The 27134-nt window shown below is 40.9% G+C and overlaps 1 protein-coding gene across 45 annotated transcripts in view; it reads left to right on the plus strand.

The window, feature by feature from the left end:
- Window positions 1–27134, plus strand: part of CAMTA1 (calmodulin binding transcription activator 1) — an 845853-nt gene that overhangs the window by 339762 nt on the left and 478957 nt on the right. The gene's annotated exons all lie outside the window — the stretch shown is intronic.

Here is a 27134-nt window from a genome sequence, read left to right on the forward strand (position 1 = left end):
CCTCCATGGCTCACTGGGGGAAGACTCATCACTTGTAGGTCACAGTAAAGAGTTTGGATTTTATTTTTAGTGCGGTTGAAGCCATTGGAGGGTTTTAACCAATGTGTGATACAGTCAGATACAGTTTTTAAAAAATATAACAACTTTATTGAGACAATTCACTTACAATATAATTCACCCCTTTAAAGTGTACAATTCAATGATTTTTAGTGTCTTCATAGAACTGTACAACTTATCACAACAGTCAATTTCATAATCAGGATAAATGTTCATTACTCTAAAAAGAAACCCTTGTACCCATGAGCCTTCACTCCCCATTTCCCCCCAACCCCTCCAGCCCAAGACAATCAAGAATATACTTTCTCTATATATAGATTTACCTGTTCTGCACATTTCATATAAATAAAATGATACAATATGTGGTCTCTTGTGACTGGCCTCTTTCACTTAGCATGATGTTCTCAAGGTTGCTAATACTGTAGCAGGTGTCAGTACTTCATTCTTTTTTTTGGCCAAATAATATTCCAGTATGTGGATGGACCACATTGTGCTGGTCCATTATCAGCTGATGGACATCTGGGTTGCTTCTACTTTTTAGCTTCTGTGAATGTTTGTGTACAAGTTTTTCTGTGGACACACATTTTCAGTCCTCTTAGGCATGTAAGTAGGGATGAAATTGCTGGGTCACATGGCAACTCTACATCCAATCTTTTGAGGAACTGTTGGACTGTTTTCTAAAGCAGCTGCACCCTTTTATTTCCACACGAGATTTAGTTTGAAAGGTTTAAAAGTTTCAGTTCTCTCCTGCTATGGAGAATGGGTTAAGGGGGAAAGAGTAGCAGCAGGAAGACCTATTGGGAGGCCACTATAGGACCTCTGGGGAGAAGAACTGATCCTCTACACTGGGATTTTGCACTGGAGATGGAGGCAAGTGAACAGGTCAGGGTGCAATCTTGGAGGCATTGCTGACAGAGTTTCTGGGGTGGCATGTACTGTGAAGGAAGGGTCAGGACGGCTTTCTAAGGTCAGAGAGTGGGTGGTTGTGCCACCTGGTAAGGTAGTGGGGACTGGGAGGTAACTAGGTGCTCTCCTGAGCGTAAATTAAGTTTCAGATGCCTACTGGCTATTCTGAGAAGAGACTGGGAGAAGGCGGTGGATGCTCGAATACACAGGTCAGGGCTGGAGAGACACATTTGGTACTACAGCTTAGAGATAACAGTTATAGTCTGAAGATGTTGGTTAACCTTCAGAGGGAGTTAAGGCAGAGAAGTTGGTCTTGGAATGAGTGATGGGGTACTCCAGCACTTAGGGGTTAAGCAGGGAAGACTACTGCAGAAGTCTGAAGATGACTTCTAGTGAGGGAGGAGGAAGCTCAGGAGACCATGGGAGGTTTCATGGAAACAGAGAGGAGGGACATGTTTTAAGAAGGATGGTGTCAGGGGATCCCTGGGTGGTTCAGCGGTTTAGCACCTGCCTTTGGCCCAGGGCGTGATCTTGGAGTCCCAGGATTGAGTCCCACATCAGGCTCCCTGCATGGAGCCTGCTTCTCCCTCTGCCTGTGTCTCTGCCTCTCTCTCTGTGTCTCTCATGAATAAATAAATAAAATCTTAAAAAAAAAAGAAGAATAGTGTCGCATGCTTCTGGAAGTCATAGTTGTTTGGAGGCTGAGAAATGACCATTACATGTGGCCACATACATGTGATTTTTGTGGTGTGGAGAGCATGCCGAAGTGATGGGAGTAAAGGAGAGAAAGGGCAGTGAGTCATAACCGTGAAACTTCTTAGTCAGTTTTGACTAGACTGATGATTCAGAAGGGAGAGGATGATCAGAGAAGTCTTTGAGAGCATGAGGGGCCAGACCCAAGCCCAGGGGGACAGTGGCCCCTGGTAGGAGCACTGGGCAGGAAGGAATGCGGGGAAGGCAGGTGGTGCTTAGGTGGGACAGCAGGATGTGGAGTGAACGTGGGATTAGTTCATGACCCAGCACTCCTGTTTTCTCAGAGAAATATAAAAATCAATCAAGGGGTGGTGGAAGGGGAGGTGGGCGGGGGTGGGGTGGGGGTGACTGGGTGATGGGCACTGAAGTGGGCACTTGACGGATGAGCACTGGGTGTTATTCTGTATGTTGGCAAATTGAACACCAATAAAAAATAAATTTATTATTAAAAAAAAACCTAAACTGTATTATGATGGCAGAGGCCAGATTGGAGAGGAAAAGAATGATCTGGGGGTAGTAGAGCAGAGTGTGGGGGATGGCCCATAGATTTGTAATGGTAGAGATAAGAAGGAAAGGACAGGCAGTATGATGTAGTGGCATCAGCTCTCAAGGAACTGTGGTTTTGAAGGAGGAAACAGGAAAAATATTTTGGAGCTGGTAATAGTGAATGAGGAGGGCACCAGCTTCAGCTTTAGGTTCTGTGGTACTTGGGGTATGAAAGAGGGCCATTGATGAGGACTCAGAAAGCATCCTTGAGGAACAGCAGACGTCATCTGGGCTTGACCTGAAAGCAGATTGGCACCTTTGGTATAACTTTGCCCTCTTTAGACTGTGCATTCTATTTTTCAGGGTTTATTATTCACGTCTGTTTCTCTGATTTCTAGCACAGGGCTTAGTGCCTAGTCAGTGCTCAGCAGTGTTTGTGGACTGAGTAAGAGATAGAAAGAGTCTCCCCCATCATGCCCGCTAGTGTGGGCATAGTGACCAGCTAAGGGCCTAAGAGAAGGGCCTGTGACATTGGAGGCTTGCCTGTCCCTATCTCTTGAGTTCTTCCACATTCTGACCCTTATGGTTGAACCATGTCTTCCCTACATTCTATCTCAGATTTTTTTTTTTTTTTGGCAAATAACAAGGCATAAGATATTGACTTAGAACTACAAGAATCCCACAGGTCCCAGCTGGCCCCATTACTAGCTATTTGGAAGTTGAGGCAGACAGATTGGATTGGGTTGTTGAAGGAGTTTGCCAGTTTGTGGTGGGAACTGAGTTGGATTTATTGTCATTTTTGCCAGCGGTGCTTTGCCAAATATTTATTTCATCTGAGGATTCTAGAGAAGTGCTAGGGGTTTGATGGGCAGGCGGCTGGCTGCCAGCATGGCCTGTGTTTGAGCTGGCATCCCTCACTCTGCCTGGTGCTTTATTAATTCCAAGGCTTTGGAGCCAGCAACACGTAGCAGCCGGAGTCCCGGGTCCCGTGCCCAGGGCTGGCCCTGTCCTGCCATGTGCTGAGATGGGCTTGAGGTCAGACCCCACAGGAAGTGCTGAACTCATCCTATTTGCACCTTTGGAAGCCAGCGAGAAATGAACATGGACAGATTGCTTGAAAATTAAGATGATTTTGTTGCTTGTGTTTGCACCATTTCAGCCAGTAAGGTTTACTTCACCTTTATAAAGAATAATCAATTGAGCTAAGAGAAGCTTTATCTAATTGTGTCCGAGTGTATCTAGGGCAAAGTGTCCACCAATATCTGTAATTATTGGAATACCCAGCAAAATGAGGCAGACAGGTATTTCTGCCCTCTTTGATATTTCAATAGTAAAAATATCATTAATGGTATTGTCCTTTTCAGGAGCATCCTACATTAAAATTGTCCCTCTGTCTCTTTTGGAACTATCACTTTATGAAAAAACTGTTTGCAGAGCTGCTTAAATACAAGAGAGTTGAAAGACATTGAAAGCATGACAGTAATAAAATAGATATCACTGGCTGAAAAAATAAAAGATCTACTTTTAAAAAAGGAAATGAAATTTTGTCAAGTCAATTAAAATTGGTTAAGATTGCTAAATTACCCTAGGAGGGACAAAAGTTGTTAACATATAAACTAATGGTTAGAGATCTTTATTCAAAATGGATTATTAACTGTTTTTCATAATAGGGCACCTACAGACAAATACAGAGAAGTAATACAATTACGCCTGTTCATGCACCACACAACTTTATCAAATCACAACCTTTGCCCCATTTCATCTGATATTTTTGAGAAGATGTAAAGCATAACATCCACATCCACATCATAATCCTACTTACCTCCCTCTTGCCTCAGGCTCACTATGTTTTATTCTCATGCACATTTTTCATTCCAATGCATTTTTTATACTTTTATCACATATTTACATACTCCTTAATAATACATAGCATTGTTTTGTAGATTTTAAAACTTCATATAAATGAGACCATCTGATATCTTCTTACAAACACTGTTTAAAGTTTATCCTTACTGATATACACATATATCATTATATTATGTATATATTTCTCACACATATACAATATGTCATCCTAGTTCGCTTATTTTAGTTGCTGTATAGAGTTTCATTGCATTGGCATGTGTGTGCTAGTATTTCTCTAAAGCGTATGTGTGTGTTTACTTATTCTTACATTCCTAAGAGTGGGACTCCTTGTTGGTGGAGTATATACATCCTCAGCTTCACCAGATACTGTCCAATTTCTCTCCAAAGTGATGACACTGACTTATGCTCCCAACTACCAGTATGTGAGTTCCTATTTTTCCACATTCTCATTAGACTGTAAAAGTTTTGCCAACTTGTAGCCTGTGAAATACCCCATTATGTCTGAATTTCTCTTTCCTTGTTACCAGTGAGGCTGGCCTTCTTCACATGTGTTATCTACTATTTGCTTTTCTTCTGTGAATTTCTCATTCATTTCCTTTGCCCATTTGTTTCCTACTGAATTGTCTTTTAGTTACTGATTGATTTGTCAATATTCTTTATATTTCTAGATACTGATCCTTCACCAGAGCTATGTATTATGAATATCTTCTTCATTTTGAGGCTTTTAAGAAAAGTATTCTCAATGATGTCTTTTGTTGGATAGAAATTCTTGATTTTGACTTCAATTTTATCAATCTTACTTTTTATTATTTGTGCTTTTTGTTCTTATTTAATCAATCTTTCCCTATCCCAAACCGTAAATATTATCTTCTAAAAGTTTTGTGCTTTTGGCTTTCATGTTTCAGTTTTAATACATCTGGAATTCATTTTGCATAGGAAAATTCTTATTTTTTTCCATGTTGGAAACCAGTTGTCCCCATACCATTTACTGAGCAGTTCACACTTTCCCAGAGTCTGCCCTGGGAAAGTCACATGAGATCCCACATGTGACTTTTTTTTTTGTATCCTGAGAAAGTAGTCCTGAGTGGGTAGGTGTAATTCTAGACTCAGTTACATTTCAGTGGTCGGTTTGTTACTTCTGCCCTGGTACTTATTGTCTGGATTGTTGAAGTTTACTATAACTTTGCAGTGAGTCTTGATGAGCAGAAGATCAAGTTCTCCCTACCTGCTGTGTTCTGTGTGTCTTGCCTCTTCTTAGTCTTTGCTTTTCCATGAGCATTATGGAAGATAATCTTGTCAAGATCATCACATTCCTGTGGATATTTTGATTGGAATTACAGTGAATCTATTTATCAGTCTGGTAAGAACTGATCTTTTCACTATACTAAGACATTTATTTATTTATTTATTTATTTATTTATTTATTTATTTATTTTCTTTTCAAGTTTTTATTTGAATTCCAATTAGTTAACATATATGGTAAAATTGGTTTCAGGTATAGAATTTAGTAATTCATCACTTACATATAATACCCAGTGCTCATCATAACAGGTGTCCTCCTTATGGGTGATGGGTATTAAGGAGTCTTTTATCTTCGAACACAGTATACCTTTCCACATATGTAGGTCTTCAATGTATTTCTATAAAGTTTTTATTTTATGCATCAATTTATTCTTAAGAACTGTATATTTTTAATTGCAATTATAAATGGTATCTTTTGGGAAGCCCGGGTGGCTCAGCAGTTTAGTGCTGCCTTCAGCCCAGGGCATGATCCTGGAGTCCCGGGATCGAGTCCCATGTCAGGCTCCCTGCATGGAGTCTGCTTCTCCCTCTGCCTGTGTCTCTGCCTCTCTCTCTCCCCCTGTGTCTCTCATGAATAAATAAATAAAATCTTAAAAAAATAAATGGTATCTTTTAAATTATATTTTCTGTTTGTTGTTGTTGTATAGAAAAGTAATCTTTGTGGTATGTTTGTCTTATATCCAGCCACTCTGGTAAAATCTTTTCCTAACTTAATACCTTGTCTGTAGATTCTTGGATTCTATGTAACATCATCTGAATATTGAGTGTTCTTTCTTATTTTCCAAAACTTACAGCTTTTTTTCTTGTTCTTGTATTAATGTGTGAATTAGGATTTCTAATATAGTGTGGAATAGAAATGGTAATAGTAGAAACTCCTGCTTCATGTCTGATACTAAAGGAAATTCTGCTAAGATTTCATGGCTAATAGTGGTATTTGCTGTAGTTTACCTTTTATTTTATTTCATTTATTTTCCTACTAAGTTTTTAATTTCAATTTCAGTATAGCTAACATTCAGTGTTATATATTAATTTCAGATGTACAATATAGTGATTTAACAATTCTATACTTTACTCAGTGCTCATCATGAAAGTGCACCCTTTAATCTCCTTCACCTATTTTATCCATCTCCCCACCACCCACCTTCTGGTAACCATCAGTTTGTTCTCCATAGTTAAGAGTCTGATTCTTGGAAAGAGTCTGATTCTTGGAAGAAGAATTTCTTTCTCTCCCTTTTTTCCCCTTTATTCATTTGTTTTGTTTGCAAAATTCCACATATGAGTGAAATCATATAGTATTTGTATTCCTTTGACTGACTTATTTCTCTTAACATCATACCCACTAGCTCCAACCACGTTATTGCAAATGCCCATTGTATATATATACACACACACCACATCTTTTTTATCCATTCATCTATTGATGGACAGTTGTGCTGCTTCCATAATTTGGCTTTTGTAAATAATGCTGCAACACTATTAGATCAAGAGTTTTCTTCTATTCCTAGTTTTCTAAGAGTTTTGATCACAAATGTATATTAAAAGTTTTTGGCTGCTTTTAATGCAGCTATTAACAATTGTATAATTCTTCCTACAATCTGTTAATATGATGAGTTATATTTATTTACCATATAATGCTAAGCTAACTCTGTAAGCCTAGAATAATTCCATCCTGTTCATGATGTATTATCATTTTTACACATTGCTGGATTTGGCTTTTTAAGATTTCATTTAGAAGTTTTGCATTTATGTAATGAGTGATATTGGCCTCTACATTTCTTTTTTTATGATGTCCTTGTCAGGCTGAGTGTCAAGATTGTGTTAGTTTGAGGCTATGGAGTAATTACTCTTTGGAAAAATTTGTGTAAGATTGAAATTATTTGTTACCTGGATATGGGACAATTTAAATGCTACAACCATCTGGGCCTGTCTTTTTCTCTACTGCTTCAATTTTTTTTGTGTTTACAAGAATACTCATGTTTATATCTTCTTGAGGCAGTTTTGATATTTTTTTGTCTTGTAGTTTGTCCATTTCATTTAAGTTTCCAATTTATTGTCAGTAGAGTGCCATATATCTTCTCAATAACGTTTCAATCTTTAAAGTTCTGCTCTTTCTTCTGATCTCATTGTTCTTTTCCACCAGGATTTTGTCAATGAGATTGTTCATTTCAAAGAACCAACTTTTTCCTTTGCTGTTCATATCTATTTCATATATGTGTTTTACTTTATTAATTTTCTTTTATGTTTATTTCCTACATTCTACATTTTTAAAATGTATTCTACTTTCCTGTTTCTAATGCGTTAGTTTGGAAGCTTGGCATTAATTTTTAGCCTTTCCTCTCTTCTATATGAGCATTCTATATGAGCATGAGAAATATATACATTTCTGTCTAAATACGTTTTAGCTATGTTTCACATATTTATTATTACAATGTAATGTTTTGTTTATCACTCAGTTCTAAATATTTTAAAACTTTTATTATGTTTTACTTTTTGAGTTGTTTGAAACTGATTTCTTAATTTCCAAACATACAGGGATATTTCTATCATTTTTTTGTTATTGATTTCTAATTGAATTTTTGGTTTCTAGTATAATTAATTATTATTTGGAGAACATGATTTTTTTAAATAATAAATTTATTTTTTATTGGTGTTCAATTTGCCAACATACAGAATAACACCCAATGCTCATCCCATCAAGTGCCCCCCTCAGTGCCCGTCACCCATTCACCCCCAACCCCCGCCCTCCTCCCCTTCCACCACCCCTAGTTCGTTTCCCAGAGTTAGGAGTCTTTATGTTCTGTCTCCTTTTCTGATATTGCTAGTCCTTTTGAAAATTTTCAGACCCAGTATTGGTTCCATTGAATATGGAACATGGAATATGTACTTTCTATTCAATGGATGTAATGTTCTAAATATGTTTTTGGGTCAAGCTTGTTAATTGTTCAAATTTTCTCTGTCCTTAGGATTTTAGTTTTTATTTGATGTACAAATAACTGAGAAAGTGGTGCTAAAAAACTCATATTTATAATGGTGGATTTGTCAGTTTCTCCTTGTCTTTCTGTCAAAGCTTTCCTTTATTGACTACTTCACTTCTTGATAAATTTGTTTTCAACCCGTTCTCCTGGAACTAGAGGAAAATACAGCTTGTTCCTCATTCCATTTGTCCAGTGACCAGTTCAAGGAGGGTTGGAATCACATCTATCATTTTCAGCGGCACTGAGCTGCTGTGAATACGTTCAGTTGTGGTAATTTAGAAACATGGTCACATGCATTCATGACTCTGTGCCTGTGCTTGTGTTGTTCCCTCTGCCTAGAATGTCTTTAACCACCTTTTTTCTCCACCCTTTGATCAAGGGTGAACTTTTTATCTTCCAAGCTGTGCTCAACTATGATTGTTTCCACTCGTGTGTCCTCTGCTATCCCCTGTGCTGGACACAGGGCTGTCAGTGAATAAGTGGTCAACAGGTATTGATTGGACTGAAATAATTTCTGCCCTTAGGAACTACTTCCTATGAGTTATTCCATCCTCCCCCAGTCAGATCCATCCCTTTAAAATTTTTTTTATTGAGGTAAAATTCATATAACATAAAATTAACCATTTTAAATACAATTCACTATGATTTAGTGGCATTTATCACATTCACAATGTGTGGAACCATGTCTGTCTAGCTCTTTTTTTAAAAAAGGTTTTATTTATTTATTCTTGAGAGACAGAGAGAAAGGCAGAGACATAGGCAGAGGGAGAAGCAGGCTTCCTACAGGGAGCCCAATGTGAAACTCAGTCCCAGGACGCTGGGATCATGACCCGAGCCAAAAGCAGACGCTCAATCACTGAGCCATCCAGGTATCCACATATCTGTCTAGTTCTAAAACATTTTTATCACACCAAAGTAAAACCCCAAGCCCATTAACCAGTCACTTCCATTCTGTCTTTCCCCAGCCCCTGGAGACACTCATCTGATCTCTCTCTCCATGGATTTGCCTACTTCAGACATTTCACATAAATGGAATCACAGAGTGTGTGACTTTGGTTTGGTTTCTTACACTCATTGTACCATGTGTCAGAATGCCACTCCTTTTTGTGGCTGACTACTACTCCATTGTATGGATGTGCCACATTTTTTTAATCTATCTATCCTCTGATGGGTATTTGGGTTGGTATTTTTTCCTTTCCTCTCACTCTGCCTCCTCACCCAATATTTTGTTTTTCACTGTCACAGGAGAGGTTCAGGTTGAAGCCAATGGATGTGGAACCCTTCTCCATTGTATCTTAATTCGGAAGAGCTTTTGTGGAGGGCAAGGGTACGGGGAACATCAGCCAGTAGTATATCAGGTCTGTAGTTGGAGGAAGCCACTGGACTCTAAATTATCACAGAGTTTAGCATGGGAGGCCAGAGTATTGGGCAAGTTAATCAGCACACGAGAGCCTGGATTTCTGTGCATGCACCTCTGGTAAGGGGGAACTAGCCTTGGGATTTCTCCTCCTTGGTCTTTGAACAACTGTCTCACCAGGCTGCTGCATCTTTGTCAGCCAGGTGGCTTCATTCTCTCCAGGCCTCCCCTGAGGACGTGGTGGGACACTTGTACTAGGCAACAGGAAGGACATTTGCTTCCTGGGACAGTGCCTGTGAGTGGCTGGCATCCTTGGGGCCCTGGGCAGTGAGGTATGAGGACAGTGATGCAATTATATCAGCTTCTTACATCTTGGGTCTTTGCAGACTCTCCGCTGTGATCCCCTAGGTTGGGAACAGCCAAGTGTTTAATGATCTTCTTCTGCACCAGCAATTTCAGGCTCTGTGAGCTAAAATTAGATTCCTTCCCCAGTGCCTAGGGGAGGACAGGCCAGCTCTGTCCATCTATCCTGTGCCAAAGTGTGGTTGGTGACAGCCTGTGTAGGTGTGGGCTCAGGGGTGAGGCTCAGAATTCCCAGCTTCAGGACACTGCTCCTTCATTCCCCTCAGCTTGTGCTGTCTGTACAGGTGGCAGAAACAGCACTTTGCTGCCCTGTGTCCTCCTGAGGGCCTGTGTCTGAATCCCAGTCCCTCCCGTTCCCAGCCCTGTGACCCTAGGCACATTTGCCAAAACTGAGAATTGAAATCCCTACATCATGGATTTGTACAGGCTGAATAAGATAGAAGTTGCCTGGCAATAGGTTCTCGATAAATGTCAGGCCCGTCTTATGTCTTCATGCTGGTGCAGGGCAGCAGAGAATATGTTTTAAAATGTATCTGTTTCTAGATTTCTTTATGTGATCCTTTGGTTGGAGGGAAGGGGGTAGGGAGGACCTAAGAGTAGATTTCCCTTCCTGCAAAACCCAGCAGGACCCAGAGGGACTCAGCCTTACCCTGGGTCACCGTGGTCACCGAAGCTCCCTTACCCCTACTCTCCAGGGTGCATCTGCGAGCTCTGCTTTGTCCCTGGGTCCCTTTCCTTGTCATTGGGACTCTGAAACCTTCTAGTCGGTTGACATGAGAGTTACTCTGCTTTTTTCCTGGCTCCTCATCTCCTGCTCCTGAGGGAGAATGGCCCATCAAGGAGCCATGGGAAGAAAGCTCTCCAGGCCCTCTATCCCCTGAAGGAGCTTCTCTGTGTTGAGTAGAGAAAACAGTAGTATTCTTCTGCAGAACTAACTGGATTAGAAACTTAGTAAAAACAGCCCCAGCTGCAACCACTATACAAAATCACTGTCAACAAGCAAAATTTATGCCTTAAAAATAAAAAGAAACGCAGGTACATTAGTCAGTGTGGAGAAGTGTTCATGAGAAAGGTTTGTTCTCCAAGTAAACAGCTACAATGGAATTGTAATCAAATTTCTTAATGATTTCCATAAATCTTGGGTACATAAAAATACACAAGGCCCTTTTTCAAAAAGTCAGTGTTTACTAGTGCCTTGGGTGAGAGAAGAGGTAACTCAGAGAGCTCTGTTTGTGACTCTAAAAGTTTCCAGAGGAGAAGCCAGGAGACGGGGCCAAGGGCACACTTCTTCCTTCCAGACTGGGAGTGTGAGGGGCATCTGGCCTGAGGCTCGGGCCACTGCTTCTGAGGGGACATTGAGGACTGCATTTAGGGGAAATGAGGAGCAGACCCCTGGACCCCATTTCTGATGATTCCAGCTGCTCCTGTGGGGGCCAAACAGGAGGAAGCTGGTTTTCTGTGGCTTTGTCAGCAGAGTGTCTCCCTTCATGTGGGGAACCCTGAGGATTTGGAGTCCTGGGACCAAGGCAGGAGTGGTTGGGAATGCGGAGCCCAGGAGGGGCAGATGCACCCACCTGGTGTTCTCTGGCAGCAGACTGTGGTGCTGGGGATGCCTCTCCTTGCGGGAGTGGAGTGGTGCGCAGGAACCAGGGAGGAGCATGAAGTTGGAAAGCAAGTGGCTGGTGGCCTGCGGCTCTCCTTAGGCATCCAGCTTGTCTCTCTCCAGGATTAGCATGTGGTGCTTTTCTAATTCTTTTTGAGAATAACTTAGAAAACTAGAAAGAGTTTCAAATATTGTAATTCTGCAATGATTTAGAAAATTAGAAATTTAGGAAATGATTCCGTGAATGATGTTGATGCTTCCTGGTGTGCATGCATGTGTGTGCATGCATGTGTGTGCATGTATGCATAAGAGAGAGGCAGGAGAGAGGGGGAAAGAGGCAGATACTCTGCCCTGGGTGACAAAGCGCCTGCCTAGATGTTGGCAACTTTCATGTGTCCAGGTGTTGCCTCTTGTCCCTATGGACACCCTGGAAAGACCAATAAGGTCATTGACATCTGGCTGTGATGCTGGTGACAGTTTTAGTGCCACAGACTATGTGATGGGGACATTCGATGCATGTCAGTAAAATAATGGAGATATTTTTGTCAGTGTATAAATGCTCCGTACTGGAATCACTATTCCTCAGTTTTCTGTTCTCCCCCCACTGCTTGGCTCCTCAAGAAAGCCAGATAGAGTGTCTTGTTTGAACAGTTGGCTACACATGTGTGTGATAACCCAATTCCATTAAAATGTTCATACATTCAGCAGAAAGGCAGCAAGCCAAATGGTCTATGGGTCGTATTAAGCCATAATCAGAATTAAAATGTGGAATCCCAGCCTTTCCAAAATGTGCTTTCCTTTAGAAGACTGAGTGAGTAGGGTGCACAGAGGGCAGTGGCTGGGCTGCTGGGGTGGGGCCAGCTCGATCGATGCACATGAGTGCTCACAGTCTGGGTGCAAGGCATGGTACACTGCGGGGGCTGCCCACCCTTCTTTGCATCAGAGCCCTGCTGCCAGGCTGTAGGACCCAGCCTGGAAGGTACCCCCTCCTCAGTTCAGACCTATAAGGAGGCACTACTGCCTGGTCCAGGTAGAGGCTGAAGTCAGACATCTAGGATCCAGGTCTGGGATGTGTGCATATGTGTGTGCATGCCTCTGAATTTTCATCCACTGCCCTGAGTCTTCCCTCACTGGTTCCTGCTGTCCCTTGAGGCTTGATGATCTGCCACTCTGGGTTCCTATAGGCCTTTGCTTTCTGACCTCTCATTGTCCTGCATTTAGTGACATTTGCTTGCTTGAGTTGTATTCATCTTGGTATTTTGGGAGCCCTGTCACATGTAAGTGCTTAATAAATGCTAGTTGCTGGATATGTATGTATGAGGCACCATGTCAAGGGTATGGCCATTTTAAAGATGAAAAAACTGAGACTTTACCAAGGTAAAGTGAGTTTATCGAGCTCACGCTGCTATGTGGAAGAACTGATAGGTATCCTTGCCACTAAATCCATGGATCTCTGCAGGCTGGACGGTAGCACCCAAATGTTGCTAGTGTTGCAAAGGGCACGGGTAGGTCGAGGGGTGGTCCTGGACCTGCCTCAGCATCACTCAGTGGCTCTTCTTCTCTCTGGTGAGGCTTCTTTTGCAAAAGCAACTCCACTGTTGAACCCAAATCTCAAAGCCCCTGTAATGTATTGTGCAACTGGCCATGTCCTGAGTTGGACTCTGAGTCAAACCACCCATTGCTGGAATGGCACCTTGGTGCAAAGCCCTGTTCTTGACTAGGGTCTCCCACTGCACTCTTCTGGCAGTAGCCAGCTGAGAGGGGCAAACAAGGTCTCCTTGGCCATCACATTCTGGACTGGCAAGCTCTGTTCAATGCTGTTATGGTTTCAGAAAATGTAGTGGCAGGGAGACTTCTTTCTTACCGACAAACACTATGACTTCTAAAAATATTATTTTCCATCTCATTGATTTTGTCAGTCCTTACCCGCACTTTGGGATCAGTTTCTCTGCACCTTTCCTTATGGAATTAATGATCTATAGGCAAACACTGGCATGGATTAAGTAGGCCACTCCCTGGGGGGCTGCAGTCCCTCTGGGGGCCACCAGGTGGTGGGTGTGCACACCCTTCTTTGTTCTTCCCTCAGAGCCCCCCTCTCTGGACACAGTCTGGGGTGGGAATGGACATCTCTAGCTTTGTGAAAATGATGAAATCTTGTTATAATGTGGTCAGCTACCCCGTGCTGCATTTTGTAAGATGAGATTTTTGCAGCAAGAATTATCTTTCTTTAAAAACATTTTAATTCCAGTACAGTTAACAGGCAGTGTTACAGTAGTTTCTCGTGTACGGTGTAGTGATTCAACAACTCCAGACTTCACCCAGTGCTCATCATGAGTGTACTCCTAATCCCCATCACCTATCTCACTCCTTCCCCCACCTATCTCCCCTCTGGTGAGCATTTGTGTGTTCTCTGTAGTTAAGAGTCTGTTTCTTATCAATGGCATTTCTATACACTAACAATGAGACTGAAGAAAGAGAAATTAAGGAGTCAATCCCATTTACAATTGCACCCAAAAGCATAAGATACCTAGGAATAAAACTAACCAAAGAGGTAAAGGATCTATACCCTAAAAACCATAGAACACTTCTGAAAGAAATCGAGGAAGACACAAAAAGATGGAAAAATATTCCATCCTCATGTATTGGCAGAATTAATATTGTGAAAATGTCAGTGTTACCCAGGGCAATTTATACGTTTAATGCAATCACTATCAAAATACCATGGACTTTCTTCAGAGAGTTAGAACAAATTATTTTAAGATTTGTGTGGAATCAGAAAAGACCCCGAATAGCCAGGGGAATTTTAAAAAAGAAAACCATAGCTGGGGGCATCACAATGCCAGATTTCAGGTTGTACTACAAAGCTGTGGTCATCAAGACAGTGTGGTATTGGCACAAAAACAGACACATAGATCAATGGAACAGAATAGAGAACCCAGAAGTGGACCCTGAACTGTATGGTCAACTAATATTCGATAAAGGAGGAAAGACTATCCATTGGAAGAAAGACAGTCTCTTCAATAAATGGTGTTGGGAAAATTGGACATCCACATGCAGAAGAATGAGACTGGACCACTCTCTTTCACCATACACAAAGATAAACTCAAAATGGATGAGAGATCTAAATGTGAGACAAGAGTCCATCAAAGTCCTAGAGGAGAACACAGGCAACACCCTTTTTGAACTTGGCCACAGTAACTTCTTGCAAGATACATCCACAAAGGCAAAAGGAACAAAAACAAAAATGAACTATTGGGACTTCATCAACATAAGAAGCTTTTGCACAGCAAAGGATACAGTCAACAAAACTAAAAGACAACCTACAGAATGGGAGAAGATATTTGCAAATGACATATCAGATAAAGGGCTAGTTTCCAAGATCTATAAAGAACTTATTAAACTCAACACCAAAGAAACAAACAATCCAATCATGAAATGGGCAAAAGACATGAACAGAAATCTCACAGAGGAAGACATAGACATGGCCAACACGCACATGAGAAAATGCTCCGCATCACTTGCCATCAGGGAAATACAAATCAAAACCACAATGAGATACCACCTCACACCAGTGAGAATGGGGAAAATTAACAAGGCAGGAAACAACAAATGTTGGAGAGGATGCGGAGGAAAGGGAACCCTCTTACACTGTTGGTGGGAATGTGAACTGGTGCAGCCACTCTGGAAAACTGTGTGGAGGTTCCTCAAAGAGTTAAAAATAGACCTGCCCTACGACCCAGCAATTGCACTGTAGGGGATTTACCCCAAAGATTCAGATGCAATGAAACGCCGGGACACCTGCACCCCGATGTTTCTAGCAGCAATGTCCACAATAGCCAAACTGTGGAAGGAGCCTCGGTGTCCATCGAAAGATGAATGGATAAAGAAGATGTGGTTTATGTACACAATGGAATATTACTCAGCCATTAGAAACGACAAATACCCACCATTTGCTTCAACGTGGATTGAACTGGAAGGTATTATGCTGAGTGCAGTAAGTCAATCGGAGAAGGACAAACAGTGTATGTTCTCACTCATTTGGGGAATATAAATAATAGTGAAAGGGAATATAAAGGAAGGGAGAAGAAATGTGTGGGAAATATCAGGAAGGGAGACAGAACATAAAGACTCCTAACTCTGGGAAAGGAACTAGGGGTGGTGGAAGGGGAGGAGGGCGGGGGGTGGGGGGGAATGGGTGACGGGCACTGAGGGGGACACTTGACAGGATGAGCATGGGGTGTTTTTCTGTATGTTGGTAAATTGAACACCAATAAAAATTAATTTATTAAAAAAAAAAAGAGTCTGTTTCTTGGAGTGAGATGTACCTGGCACTGTGGTCACTGCCAGAGCAGGGGGACAGGTGTGAGGGCAAAACCAAAGGGAAAAAAATCCCAAACTCAGGGCATCTGGAGTTCTGTGGTAACAGAAGATGATCCTGGAATCACCCAGGGGATCTTGGGAAAAATGAAAGCCCTGAGGCGGAGGCTTGCTAACTCCTGCCCCTTGCTTAGAGTCTAGGTGAGGGACCTCTTCTGAGGGACTGATGCTTTTGTGCTCTGGATGAGCTAAGGTGGCTTCAGGAAATGGGATGCATGTTTCAGAGTGCCTGAGAAAGCCTGCACAGTCATGAAGACGGTGTTCTCTGGCCTCAGGGTCAGGGCAGATTCAGGCTAGAGTCCAAGTGCCCTTTGAACCCCACCACTGTGGGCTCCTGTCCCAGCTGCTTCTGACTTGATAGCTCACTTGCATTTTTTCCTCATTGGTCTGGGTCATGGATAGGGATGTACTGATCATGCGGCCGCCTGTCCAGAACCCCTCTCTGGGTGTCTGGATCCTGGTATATCATATTTAATAGAAAGCTTTGGGTGAATGGATGGACTGGGTAGTGGCACAGTGTAGTGATAAAAGGGTGAATTGTAGCAATGGTCAGGCCACCTCAAGTCTCCCTTGAGGTAACTCACCTTGAGGTCTCCTGAACCCTCACCTTTCAGGTGAAAGATCATAAAAATCCCCACCTGAAATTGAAAACGGGAAATCAATAGAGACAATCAAAGAAATAAAAAATTGGTTCTTTGAAAAGATCAATAGAATTGATAAACCTGAGCTAGGCTAAGAAAGAAAGAAAGAAGACACAAATTACTAATACCAGAAAAGAAAGAGGGGACATGACTGCTGACTCCATGGAATTAAAAGGATAATAAAGGAATATTATGAACAACTTTATGACCACAAATTCGATAATCTAGATGAAATGAACCAAATCCTTGAATGACACAATCTGATAAAACTCACACAAGAAGAAATCTGCACTCTGACTAGGCCTATAGCTATTAAAGAAATTGAATAAAAAATTAATAACTTACCCAAACAGAAAACACCAGGCCCATATGGGCCCATTGGTGAATTCTATCAAACATTTAAAGAAGAAATTATACCAATTCATTACAGTCTTTGTCAAAAGATAGAAAAGAGGTAATCACTTCCTAACCCATTATTATAAAAATATTCACCTTCATGTTGCTGGGGATTGAGTGAGATATGCATGTCACATATTGAGTGTGACGCTGATGGCTATGGAGGACATAGTAAAACTTTTTAAAACAAGCTTTGTTCTTTAGACCAATTTTAGATTTACTGAAAAATTGTGGGGCTCATTCAGAGTCCCCACATACTCCATTTCCCTGTTGTTAACATCCTACATTAGAATGGTGAGTTCATTACAATTGATGAACTCCTACTGATGATACATTACTATTAGCTAAAGTTCATACTTTATTCAGATTTCCTTAGTAAAAAAACTAGAAAAATATCCTTTCCTGTTCTAAGATCCCATCCAGGACACCACATTGCATTTAGTTGTCATGTTTCCCTAGCTGTGACAGTTTCTCAGATTCTCCTTGATTTTGATGACCTTGACTGTTTTGAGGACTAGTCAGGTATTTTGTTGAATGTCCCTCAATTGAGATTTGTCAGATATTTTTCTCATGGTTAGACTGGGTGACAGGTTCTGGGAGGGACGGTGAGGTACAGTGCCCTCTCCGTCATGTCATATCAAGGGTGCCTGCTGTCAACATGACTCACCACTGTTGATGTAGCCTTGGTCACCTGGCTGAGGTGGTTTTTGCCAGGTGTCTGTGCCGCAACTTCCTTTATGTCCCCCTCCATACTGTTCTCTCAGGGGGAAGTCACTATGCAGCCTGCACTTATGGTCCTGGCTCCCTTTCCTTTGAAGGACTGGGGCTCTGCTCCTTCAGGGAGGAGTATCTACATAAATTATTTGGAATTCTTCTGCACAGGAGATTGGTCTCTTCCTATTTATTTACTTATCCATCCACTCAGTCATTTATCTATATCCATATGAACCTACAGATTTCTGTTTTGTGCTTTGGATATTTAGTATGCAGTGCTACTGTATTTTGTTGCTCAAATTACTCCATCTTTGGGCCATCTTCCAGTTGTCTCCTGTGTCCACACTGACATATTTCCATTACTGAGTATTTTTCCTAGTACTTCCTTGTTTTCTGGCAGGCTCTAGCTCCTCTTGCATATTTGCTGCCCCTGCCCTAGAATCAGTCATTTTTCCATGAAGCCCTGGTTCCTTTCATTGGAAAATGGTATTAGAAACCATTTTTCTGGTTTCTGGTCACTCAGTCAGCTTCTGCCATTGCAATGACTGTAAGATCATCACAGCCCCTCTGGGTGGACTGTTGCATCATGTGTAACTGATTTGAGTGGTTTCCACTCTTTCCAAGACTTTTTTAAAAAGGAAGTTCACATTAATAGATGAATCCAGGTAGGCTAACTGTGGTAGCTACCCTCAAATCTCCAGTGCTTTGTGTAATAAAAAATGTATTGTTTTTTTTTTTCTGGACTCCAGAGGGTGACACATTTTTCTATAAAGGGCCAGGTAGTAAATACATTCAGCTTTGTGGGTGATAAGTTCTCTGTCTTTGTAGTGTGGAAGTGGCCATTGAAGTACATCAACAAATGCTATGTTCCAATAAAACATTATTTACAAAACAGGTAGTGGGCAGGATCTGGCTTGCAGGCTACAGTGTACTGACCTCTGTCCTAGTCCAGTGCAATTGTTGGGGTGGGGGCTGCACCATGCAGTCATTTAGGGGCCTAGACTCCTTCCACCTCATGATGTCATTAAGCTCAAGGCTAAGCTCTACCTCACTGCTGGAGGGCAAAGGAAAATAGACAATCTACATGGGAGACGTTATGATGGATCTGGCCTGGAAGTGGCATGCATCATTTATGGCACCTTCTATTGGACAGAGGTCAGTCACCTGAGTCCACCACTGCAGAGGGCTGGGAAATACTGTTTTGTAGTGTGCCCAGGAGGGAGAGGAGAAAAATATAGTGGTGAGCACCTGCACAGTGGAGTATCTGGGACAGGCAAGGCAATAGGCTAGGCTCTATCCACACACTAAGGCCCCTCTCTCACATACTGAAGCTCTTCCACACAGGCCCCTCCCACACACCGAGGCCCCTCCCACACAAGGGTCCTCCCACATGGCACAGCTCCTCCCCCACACTGAGGCTCCTCCCCCCACACCGAGTCTCCTCCCACCCACTGAGGCCCTTCCCACATGCCGAAGCTCTTTCATACAGAGGCCCCTTCCCTACACGGAGGATCCTCTTATACATTGACGCCCCTCCCACACAGGAAGGCCCCTCTCATATACTGAAGCTCTTCCACACAGAGGCCTCTCCCGCATACCACAGCTCCTCCCCCAAACTGAGGCTCCTTCTGCATTGACTCACTTGTCTTCCTGTGAAGCCCCACCTGACAACAGGCTTGAATACCTCAAAAAAACAAGAGTCTATTCTCTCTCCAGTGGCTTTGCTCCTCTCTCTGTGTCCAGGCCTGCAGAACTGGTACAGAATGTGAGTGGACAGGAAAGATCCAACTCTCACTCTTGCCCCTGGGTAGGCTGTGTCTTTGCTGATATTTTTTTAAAGGTTCTTTTAAAAGTTATCCTGTTTGTGTCTCTGCCCTGATTTATATTCTAGTGACTATTAATTGCCTACCAAATGAAAGTTCAACTTTTGTAATTAGGCTGGCAAATTCTGCATAACATTTTTGACTGTGTGTTGGGGCAAGGAGGGTGCATGTGTTAATGGCATTGAACTAAGCCACACCTCCTCCCCTAGCCTGCTGATTAACCCCAGGTTCACTTGGGGCTGTCTGGTACTCTGCTAATCAATGAAGTAGCTGGCTCTCTTTGCATTTACATCCTGACTTGACTCTTAGCCAAGGGCTGCTAGCTTTGGTTCCAAAATGCTTTCTGTGCTCAAAGAGGGTGCCTCTCTGCTATGCCACTTCTGTAAAGGGAGCTGGCTCCCTGAGTGGGCAAGGAGGGTGTTCCCTAAAGAGGCAAAAGGGAAAGGGTCCTATAGAGTAGCCAAGGTGCAGAGAGCTCCCTACAGTTGCCTTGGAGCATGCAGGATAAAGCTCTCGTCAGTTTCTTCACAAGAAATCTTGCCATAATTCAGCTAAATAGATCATGGTGCTGTGTCAAGAATCGTAACCTCAGAGATGTCCTTAATTTGTATTGTATTAATCTTTTAAAAACACAACTGGACTGGAAGCATCCATTTTCAGCAGCAGTAGGTTGCTTGGCTCTGACTGTGGAAGTGCTCTCCAGCATACTGGCAGAGTGGACAGGTGTGAATAGCCTAGGAGCCAAGAGTTCTTTCTAGAACAAATAAGGAAAGCTTAAAGAATGGTGCCGTAAGTGAGGAACATTTGTGCTGTAGTCCCAGGGTATCTTCATGACCAAGGCAAGGCATTTCTACACCCTCTGTGACCACTGCTCCCAGCTACATGGAAGAATAAGTGGTGGTATGGATATTGCCTTGTGCATAGCAGATGCTTAATTCATGCATCTGGAAAAAAGGGGGGTTAATAATCATTCAAAATAGTTATATAACAGTTATGGACACCTATGCACTAAGTAACACAGAAATCACCTTTATAAAGTAGAAACTACAAAGAAACAAGAAGACTTAGAAACATGCTAATAATGGGAGATTTTAACATAACCACACTCAGCACAATATAATCAAGTGGATAAAAATGTAACAACATAATTAATGAAGCAGATAATTAATATGCATATACAAGTTTATGCCATCATAATATAGGCTATGCTTTCTTCTTAAGTGCATGTGGAACATTTGCAAAAATGCATCATATATTAGGTTACAAAGAAAACTTCAGTCATTCTATAAAGTAGAAATATTACCATACTCTGATCAGGATGCACTAAAACTGAACATTAAGAAAACCAAAACCAAAAAGACACTTTGATCTAGAAGTTTTAAAAAGCTCTATTTAACAACTCTTCGATGAAAGAGGAAAAACAAATAAATTGAAAATGAAAAAGAAATGATAGTGAACACACTATCTAGCAGAATTTATGGGACACATTTAGATCAGAAAAATTTATATCCACAAACACTTTTAGCATTAAAAAGTAAATGAAATGAACTAAATTCTCAACTCAAAAAAGAACCACAAAGTAAACTAAAAGAAAGTACAAGAAAGAAAATAAGGCCTAGAACAGGAATAATAATAGATGGAATAATAGATGTAATTAATAACTCAAAAATCTCACTTGAAACATTCACAAAATGCTAACAATAAAAAATTGAGGAAAGCACAAATATATAAAATAAGAAATGACAAGGAGGGCATACCATTAAGATAGAAGAAATTAAACACATTATGAGAATATTTTGCAGACCTCTATAAAATATATATTAAAACCTGGATAAAATACAGTGCCAAAATTGGCTCCATTCATTATAAGAAGCTTAAATAAACTTATTTCTAGAAAAATCTAGAGAAAATCACTCAGGAAGTATTCCACCAAAAAAGCACCAGGCCTACATGGTTTCACAGGGGAAGCCTATCAAGCTTTCAAGAGTGGATATTCTCCATTCTTTATGAATTGTTTCTGAGTATTGAAAATGAAAAAAGTAGTTCTTCTTTGAAAGCAAGTATAACATTGATACCCAAATTTTTAAAAAGCAAGCACAAAAAATGAAATTACAGAACATCACTTATGAATATTGAAGCAAAGGTGCTAAACTGAACCCAATATGACATTGAGAAATCAATGCACCATGACAAAATAATTTTTTTAGGAATGCAAGGTTGGTTCAACATGAGAAATCCATTAATATAATACACTTAAGAGGGAAAAAATTGTAGGATTACTTGCATAGATCCTGAAAAACCTTTTATAGAATTCAACACCCATGACTTATATATCAGTTAAGAAAATAAGAATAGATAGATACTTCTGAATATTATAAAATACTTTAGATGCCTGAATTCTGTAGTTGGCATCTTATTTGATGGAGAAACACTGGAGACTTTTCCACAAAGATAATTTTCAAGGGAAGGATACCCATTATCTCCACAATTATCTCACAATTGTACTGGAGGTATTAGAAATTAGTGGCCTGAGTATTAGAAAAAAAGAATCAAAACTCCCTTTACTTGCACATCATATGATAATATGCTGAGAAAGTCCTAGAAAGTCAATGATAAAAGCAAATCAAACAATAAAATCACTCCAGTAGCAGGCTAAAAAATTAACATACAGAAATCAATAGCTTTATTATACATAAATAATAATGAGATAGAGGACATGATAGCAACAGAGAAGATAAAATACTTAGAAATAAATCTAGCAAGAAATGGGCAAAACCTATATTAGGAAGACTTTAAAACACTTTTGAAAGACACAAAAGTAGTTTGAACAAATAGAAAGGCATCCTTTGAACTTGGATGACTTAACATCATAAAAAAAATGCCAGTTTTTCCAAAGTTAATTTATGACTTGACTCAATCCCAGTGAAAACACCAATAAGCTTTTTTATGGAGTTAAGACAGTTGATACTCTAGTTCATATGAAAAAGCAAACATGCAATAACCATGAAAATCTTGAGAAATAAAAGCTTTTCAGGGGGAATAGCTCTACCAGACTTTAAAATGAACTCTAAAGCCTCTATAATTAAACTAGTATGGTATTGTGGCATGAACAGACAAGAGAGGGGTGAAATTGAATGCAAAGCCCAGAAGTAGAGCCAATGGCATATAGAAATTTAGTATTGATAAAGGTGGCATCTCACATTATGGGAGCAGATTAATTTTTCAGTGCATTTTGCTGGGACTACTGGCTAGTCCTTTGGAAAAAGAGAAAATCAAATGTATTTCTTACACTGTACACAAGAATAAACTCCAAATGGGATCTGAGACCTAAATATAAAAAATGAAATCATAAAAGTGCTGCAGGAAAACCTGATTGAATTTCCCTATGACATGGGCCTAGGGAAAGTTTTTCTGACTATGACTCAAACTCTAGATTTAGTAAAAGAAAGGATTGATACATTTGATTATGTAAAACAGAACACTTTTGACAGGGCAAAAACCAAAACCAAACCACCATAAGCATAGTCAAAATGTAAATGACAAAGTGGAAGCAAATATTTACAACATATATCAGATGTGAAGGGTTAATATCTTTTTTTAAGGTTTTGTTTATTTGAGAGAGAGAGAGCATACAGGCAGGAGCAGAAGGGGAGGGAGAGGGAGAAACAGACTCCCCTCTAAGCAGGGATTCCAGGATCCCAAAATCATGACTGGAGCCCAAGGCAGGCGCTTAATCAACTGAGCCACCCAGGTGCCCTAAGGATTAATATGTTGCATATATAAAGAACTATTAAAACTAGGGGAGAGGAGAACCCGATAGAGAAATGGGCAGAAGATGTAAAAAGATAACTCCTAGATACAGGAAACTGACTGGTAGTTAGTTGGCAGAGGTGGGACTTGGGGGGGGTGGGAGAAATGGGCAAACTTTTTTTTTGTTGTTATTGTTGTTTTGGTTTAAATAGAATTTTTAAAAATAAGAAGATAATTTGCATAAAAGAAATTCAGGTGGTCTTTAAACATATGACAGGATGTTCAACTTCACTTATAAGCAGAGAAATGCAAATTGAGTCGACTCTGAGATACCATTTTTCACCCATCATCTTGGCTCAACAAGACATCTGTTGCCAAAGCTGTGGGGAAATAGGCTCTCACATACATTGCTGTGGGAATGCAGATGGGCAAAACACTGTCAAAGGGAAATTTGGCAATATTTATCACAACTACCTTTGCATTTGCATTTTGACCTAGACATCGTACTTCTAAGAGTTAACCCTCAAGATATATCTCAAAAGTATGAAAATACTCATGCATAAGATTATTCACTCCAGAATTATTTGTAATTGCAAGATATTGGTAGCAATCTAATGTCCGAACATGATGGAGTGGTTGAATAATCATTGATATGCACATACAATGGAGACTATGCACTTGTCAAAAGGAAGAAGGAGGTCTCCGTGAATGAGCATGGGGGACTCTTCTAGGATATAGTGGTAAGAGACAAAAGCAAAGCATGGAAGAGTGTCTTCATGGGGATGGGGGTGTTGAAAGCAGGAATTGAATGCAGATGAACACAAGGGTTCTTCTGGGGGGTGATAGAGTGTTATAAAACTGGATGGTGGTCATAGTTGCACACTATATAATTTATATTCAAGATTGAGCAAATATGTAATTTTATTGGGAGTAAGGGGAGCCAGTTTTCTCCAAATCAGTGAAGGAAGTTACTCACATAGAGAGGTGGATGGGAATTGGAGGTGTCTGCATGAACATGCACACACATACATAGAGCTAGGTAAAGATGTAGATGGAAGTATCGATGTAGCTCTGTCTGTTGACAGAGCCTAAAGGCAGTGACAGCTCAATAGCAAATCAACCCCCCAGGTCTGATTATCTAAATAACTTCTCCACTAAAAGACACCAGAAATCTTTAGAGATTTGGTTAATTCCAGGGCTGGGGCAAAGATAGTAAAAGATGGACTGGAAAGTAAGGAAGTCCTCAAAGAATGATGGAGATGCGGTAAAAGGACATAAGAACTAGACTCCTGGGGGTCAAATCTGGGTTAGTTGAGCAAATTATCATCAAATTCATATAAATAAGTAAGTGGAGAAGAAAGAAAAGTGTTTCTTTTTTGCAAATTGACAATGTAGAAGGGATTTATGAAGTCCCAACATAAAATTCTTATTAATTTCAAAGGAAATTAGGAAATTTCTAATTTTGGAAAATTAGGAAAATTCTAATTTTGCAGTGGAGAAATATGGTAGACCCTACCTGAATCAAGTGGCCAAAGTTAACATCACTAATAATGGGATAGTAGCCACCCTGTGCCTCTGGATATGATGCACTAAGGGAGGACACAGAATCATTTCTGTGATCTGCCTGCCAAAAATGTACATCCTGAATCTTTTGAGGAAACAGCAGACACACCCCAGTTGAGGCACTTTTGCAAAATAATTGTACAGTACTCCAAAATTTCAAGGTCATGAAAGAAAAAATCCAGAGGAACTGATCCAGATTAAAGAAGCCTAACAGATAAAAGTAGTTGTTAGTGTGATGCTGGACTGGATCCTGAACCAGATGAGGTTTTGTTCTTTTCCTTTGCTCTATAGTACATTATAGGACAATTGGTGACAGTGGAAGGTCTGTAGATGAGATAATGGTTTTGTGTCAATGTTAATGTTCTGATTTTTAGGAAATAACACAATAAAGTATTTGGAAGTAAAGGGGCACCATGGCCTCATCTTACTCTCCTATACTTCAGAAATTGTGTGTGTGTGTGTGTGTGTGTGTGTGTGTACGTGCCTGTCTAGAAAGAGAGGGAGAGGAAAGTGAATGAGGTATATGTTAACATTTAGGGTATGTGGGTAAAGGATATACAACAATGTCCTATTTTTGCAAATTTTCTGTTAAGTCTTAAAATGTTTCAAAATAAACATCTATAAAAATGTGTTGGTAGTTAGTGATGGAGAATTAAATGAGATAATAAGTATAGGTGCTTACTGCTGGGCCTCAAACATAGAATCACCAAGGAAATGTTAGCTCTTACTATATGACGGCAACACTGCTCAGAGGCTGACCTGTGTTGTTGGCAGATCGTGGATGGCAGCCTCACTTATGACTCTGCTCTGATACCCACCCAGTGTATGACTGCAGGTTGGTTGTGCCTACCTAAGCCATCATTTTTGGGGCTCTATCTTCTAGTTAGATCTACTTTAGAATGAGGTTAAGTCATTTATTATTTAATTTATTAACTATAAACATCAATTACTAAAAATGAGGTAGTAGGCACTATTCCCTGCAAGAAGCCGGTTTGAGGGAAAGAAATATGTAAAACAACACAGTGGAGAAACACACACAACTTGGTACATATTTTTTGGTGGCTATATTGAGAATTTCCCTGTTGGATGTAATTTGGGATTATTCCTAGTGGGTGTATTCAGCGTCTCCTTAGTGGGTGTACTCAGGAGTCTTCCTGCTGGGTGTTTTCAGAGTCTCCCTGGTGTGTATACTCAGAAGTCTCCCTGGTGGATATATTTAGAGACTCCTTGGTGAGTGTATTGAAGGTTCCCTTGTTGGGTATATTCAGAGTCACCCTAGATGTATTTAGAGTCTCCCTGGTGGGTGTATTCAGGAGTCTTCCTGGTGGGTGTACTTGGGAGTCTCCCTGCTGGGTGTTTTCAGAGTCTTTCTGGTGTGTATACTCAGAAGTCTCCTTGGTGGATATATTTAGAGACTTCTTGGTGGATATATTAAAAGTCTCCCTGATGTTGTATTCAGAGTCACCCTGGTGGATATATTTAGAGTTTCTCTGGTGGGTATATTCAGGAGTCTCTCTGGTGAGTGTGTTTAGGAGTCTCCCTGGTGGGTATATTGAGAGTGTCCCTGGTGGTTGTATTCAGGAATCTCCCTGGTGGGTGTATTGAGAGTCTCTCTGGTGGTTGTATTTAGGAGTCTCCCTGGTGGGGGTATTGAGAGTCTTCCCGGTGGTTGTATTCAGGTTGTATTCAAAACACCCTGGTCGGTGTTTTGAGAGTGTCCCTGGTGAGTGTATTCAGGAGTCACCCTGGTGGGTATATTGAGTGTCTCTCTGGTGAGTATATTCAGGAGCCTCCCTGGTGGGTGTATTCAGAGTCACCCTGGTGGGTGTATTGAGAGTCTCTCTGGTGAGTGTATTCAGGAGTCTCCCTTGTGGGTGTTGAGAGTCTCTCTGGTAAGTGTATTCAGGAGTCTCCCTTGTGGGTGTTGAGAGTCTCTCTGGTGAGTGTATTCAAGGAGTCTCGCTTGTGGGTGTTGAGAGTCTCTCTAGTTAATGTATTCAGAAGTCTCCCTGGTGAGTGTATTGAGAGTCTCTCTGGTGGGTGTATTCAGGAGTTTTCCTGGGTATTTTGAGAGTGTCCCTGGTGGTTGTATTCAGGAGTCTCCCTGGTGGGTATATTGAGTGTCTCTCTGGTGGGTATATTCAGGAGTCTCCTTGCTGGGTGTTTTGAGAGTCTCCATGGTGAGTGTATTCAGGAGTCTCC

This window comes from Vulpes vulpes, chromosome 12, assembly GCF_048418805.1.
Source record: "Vulpes vulpes isolate BD-2025 chromosome 12, VulVul3, whole genome shotgun sequence".
NCBI classification, from domain to species: domain Eukaryota; kingdom Metazoa; phylum Chordata; class Mammalia; order Carnivora; family Canidae; genus Vulpes; species Vulpes vulpes.